The sequence below is a fragment of the Pteropus vampyrus genome, unplaced genomic scaffold, assembly GCF_000151845.1.
Source record: "Pteropus vampyrus isolate Shadow unplaced genomic scaffold, Pvam_2.0 Scaffold150, whole genome shotgun sequence".
Lineage (NCBI taxonomy): Eukaryota > Metazoa > Chordata > Mammalia > Chiroptera > Pteropodidae > Pteropus > Pteropus vampyrus.
Window position 1 is genome coordinate 352,320 of NW_011888931.1, and position 4,608 is coordinate 356,927.

Below are 4,608 nucleotides of genomic sequence, written 5' to 3' on the forward strand. Positions count from 1 at the left end.
TGATCTTTGTCAAGAAAGGTCCAGAATGCGACTACCTGCCATGATCTGCTTTTTGTTAGGAAGTTTTATGTTCAGACCATCCTATATGGTTAATTTCAGTCTCTGAGTTTGTAGGGCCCCCCATGCTGGCTTGTCCTGAGCTTCTCAGGTTTAGTATGTGGCCCCTTTTTCCTCCACACTCACATAACTAGGTTACATGACAGTCTGTTTGATTTCATAGGTTTGGATATTTTTAAATTTTATTATTGCATAATGGAACACATTATGTATATGTCACAAGAAAAACAAACAGTCAAGAAACAACATTTGTGAGGCTACAAATGACTAAAGCTATGTTATGAACAAACAAATACAGAACCAGAAGTATTTACTAAACGCCCTGAGAGAGGAAAGGGGCAAGCCATTAGACGCGCGCCCTTCCCTTCCACGCTTCTTCGAAGGTTCCCACGGCCAGAACCAGAATACAAGGAGGAACTCAGCCTCGCCCTTCCTATCTCCCACACCTGGGGGTCAACTTCGACCTCAGATTTTCAGAAAAAGCAAGGAGGTCAAATCCAAAACGTTCGACGGCCCAGACCCACACTTGGGTTATCAAGGAGAAGCCGGGAGCCCTTCCCAGCCGCGGGAGGGTCCAAGATTACGGTAAAGGCGGTCAACCAATCAGAGCGGAGGCGCCGCCGCCATGCTTACTACGGGCAGAAAAACGGAACGAAGACTTGGCGTCAGTAGGGAAGAGCTGTAGAGCAACCGCCCAGGGCTTAGGAAATTGACTGTACAGGCCACTCCACCCTCAGTTAAAATGGCAACCTTTGCTGCTTCACTGACTTGGAATTGGCGTCAGGGAGGCTTTCTACGTAGGGCCGCAGAGTAAGTCAGAAAATAGTTTTACACCGCAGCGTCGAGCGGATTAATTGCCGCTTCTTTCCGGCGGGATTTCACAAATGGCTTTTACACTTGCAGTGTTAGATCTCAGGTGTAGAGGGCGAGTTAGAACACACTGCCCCTTCCCTCCGCGAGCTGAAGCCGACGGCCAGGAGCGAGGGTCACAGTGCTGGGGGGCTGGGTCCGCGGAAATACCCTTCCCAGGGAGAGGTCGCAGGGGTCGCCTGGCTTCTAAGGAAGCGGAGGTCTTACTGGGAGCGTTTGCGCCCATGGTGGACCCGCACGAGGGAATTTGGGAGAGCCAGGTGTTCCTCTGTCTGTCTTAGCTGCCATTTAGGCGGCTTTTTTACTTCAGGCAATTTCAGTCTCGATGCAATTTTGGTTCCAGACTTGAAGCCAGAATGGTTGACAGCGTCATCAAAGCATTTTATTTATTGACCATGGATTCTTATGATGCACCAGAATTGGCTCCCTGACAAAGTGCATCTTCAAGCCTTTAGGACTACTTTATAGGTGCCGTCCACCTGCAGAAACAATTTGAATCAGTCAGGGAGCGGATTTCATTTGTCCCGACTCCACCTCGAAGGAAAATTCCCCAGTGTTCACATTTGCAGGAAGATGTTTATCCTCAAAAGGTTGCATTCCTTCTGCAAGGGACTTTATGTAATTTAACTCCCTTTTATAAATTCTGTACTGATCTTAAAAAGTATTCTAAACTTCTCGGTGCATTTATTGCTGCTGAAAAAGCAAAAAGGACTTGCTGTGGAAGTGGGAGATTTCAACATCAAAGTGATTTTCTCTACTCTCCTAGGAATGAAAGGAACACAAAGAGACCCTGAAGCATTTCTTGTCCAGATTCTGTCAAAATCTCAATTGCTATCTGAGAACAGAGAGGGTAAAGTGTTGTGGACTGGTTGGTTCTGCTGTATATTTAGAGACAGTCTTGGGGAGACTTTCAGATTTCACTTGTCTACTCTTATTCTTTGCAAATGGAGCAGCAACTAATACAGCCATAATTGGAAACTGCTTTCAGAAAACTTGACTGTTATTTCAGTTCCTTAGCAGTCAGTGCGTTTAATCTTGGATGGCAGCTATGTAGACTGCATACAAAGTGGACCATTATATGGCTACTACTGAATGTCTTTGGTCTGTATCATGTAGCACTCAAGGTCTGGACATTTATGCTATACATCTAGAGGATACAAAGGTTTTGTGGGACAGTGTCCACAACACACTTAAGGAAGTTACACAGGAGGAAGTTGACTTAGTCGTGGCCTGCTTTTATTCACATTTCTATAGGCATTTCAAAATTCATTTGTCAGCCACGAGATTTATTCATGTTTCAACATCTGTAGTTTTAGCACATACTTGGAAAAATAAAGATTCTGTGTCATAAATACCTTATTGGAGTGTTGGCATATTTCACAGAACTGGCAGTTTTTCAAATTGAGCAAGGCCTTGTGGGGACTATAAGGTATGTATTATATACCTTTTTCTCATTGATTATTTGCCTAATTGCTATGCTGATAGGGATTGCTGAAGAAATGGGCATCTATCTCTGCATCTGTTTTCCTCAAAATGTCTTTAGAGCAGGGCTTTTCAACGCTGTTATGAACCGGGCTGCACAGCGAGAGGTGAGTGGTGGGCAAACAAGCAAAGCTTCATCTGTATTTGCAACCGCTCCCCAGCGCTAGCGTCACTGCCTCAGCTCCACCTCAGATCGTCAGACATTAGATTCTCATAGGAGCACTGGTCCCTGGTGCCAAAAAGGTTGAGGACCGCTGCTTTAGAGTTACCCATTTGGAAGCCCAGAGGATCTAGAAGAACAAAGAAGGTGCTAGAGGACAAACCACAGCCCAGGTGCTCATGTAATAGTTGTGATGCTCTGGGATGCCAGTCTCTAGAAAATGCTGAGTTGTTAATTTGTAAAAATTAACATCTTTCTAAAAAAATATATTTATTATGTCAAACTTTTAGGATTCAAATGAGACATCACTAGTATTGAGTATTTCTGGTTTGGGCCTTTAAAACCTTTAATTCCTTTTAAGAATTTTAGACTTGCATTCAGAGAGAATTTATGTCTTCTAAAGACATTTCCTTAGCATCATTTTGCTGTGTAGAACTAGCAATCAATCCTCTCTAAAGGAAATAATCGTTCAATTCTTATTGCAATGTTGAATTAAATATTCACTTTTTATATGAAAAAAGGGCAGATTTCATTCTAGGAGTGATTTCAGAGTAGACGAATTAGGAGTTTACATGGGGGGCAACAGAGAGACAGAATCTACAAAAATACTCAGCTTCAATAACAAAGGAAGAGTATTTTAAATAACTGAAAATACTATTACCATAAATGATAAATGAGAACTTCTTAATTGTCTTTGTCACCCTAGTCCTACCACAAGGAAAAAAGTAATAGGCAAACCATAGGAACATGGAAGTGGGCAAAGATTTTTTTAAATCTCTTTAAACATAACTATTTTTTGTTAGAAACATGTTTTTTTTTTAATTCATTTATTTTTTAATTGAAGAAATGATTTAAATCCTCCCCCGTCTATCTCACTCTTCCCCCTCCCCGCCTATCTTCTGGTAACCGCTACTCCTTTGTCCATGTCCATGGGGCAAAGATTTCTAAGTGTACTTTCAGAGCAGTGCTGGGCTCGCGCCTTTGATCAACTCTGTATTGACTGCACTATTTTACAATTCCATAGGGGCAGATAACTTAGGAATTTTTTTTTCTGTCTGGTAGAGATGAATATGATTTCTGTCCAGTGGAAAAGAAAATGCCAAAGGTTACAGCTGATGGTCTTGCAGGATACTAAGCTGCTTATCAATCCCCAGCTCTCAAATGCTCCTTGAACCAATTTTAACATCTTATTGGTTCCCACATCAAATAATGGACTTATTTGACATGAGCTTATTTTATGTTTGCAAGAGAAGCAAGGTGTTATTACCTTTCTGAAAATTTACTTTAGCCCTTTTGGAGATCATCCTGTTGAGATGTCCGAATGAACTTACCTGACAGCCAATTAAACTACCTTGCCTGAGAAGTGCACCCATGGGTTGCTTAAGCTCAGACATATATTTTCTTGGTTTCCAGAGTGATTCTCAAGTAGTGATAAAGCTACAGGTTCTGGTGGGTTTTTCTCTTTCTGATTCTGTGGTTTTATTTCTGCAAGGCCAATCAATTATTCCCCACTAAAAGCAGCAATGATTGGAAAGTTTGCTGATATGGTCTCATGGTTTGGGGATCTCTGTTGGATAGGATAGATGACAGAGACTTATTCTCTATCGGATGACAGATGACAGAGAATCTGGTTTGTTTGTCTTTTTGTTTGTGTCTTTAAGAGCTCAATTCAGTAAACCAGATATTTGATGCCCACTGTGAAGGGACTCTTTGAGATCAAAACAGGTGAGCTTTTGTGTTTCTGTGTTTACTTTTGATTTGTGGCTGAAGTCATACAACTGAAGCTATAAGCTCTCTTTGCATTTATGTTTAGAATTTAGAATAGCCTTTACCTCTAACTGTGCAAGTATGAAATATTTCTCTACATCCAGAGGTTGTTAATAATTACCTCTCTTAAGTTAAAGGAGCCCTGTTCTGATTGTTTATAGAGATAAATAGGTGCCTAAACAAGTGGAATAGTCACAAAATTTACAGAAAATAAACCAATTGTACCTTTAATACTTTAATGTGCTAAACTTTTAGGGAAAAATTGTTTTTAT

The 4,608-nt window shown here is 41.3% G+C and overlaps 1 pseudogene; it reads left to right on the forward strand.

Annotated features, from left to right (window-relative positions):
- Positions 1–988: 988 nt before the first annotated feature.
- Positions 989–3,704, forward strand: LOC105298328 (annotated as a pseudogene).
- The last annotated feature ends 904 nt before the right edge of the window (positions 3,705–4,608 follow it).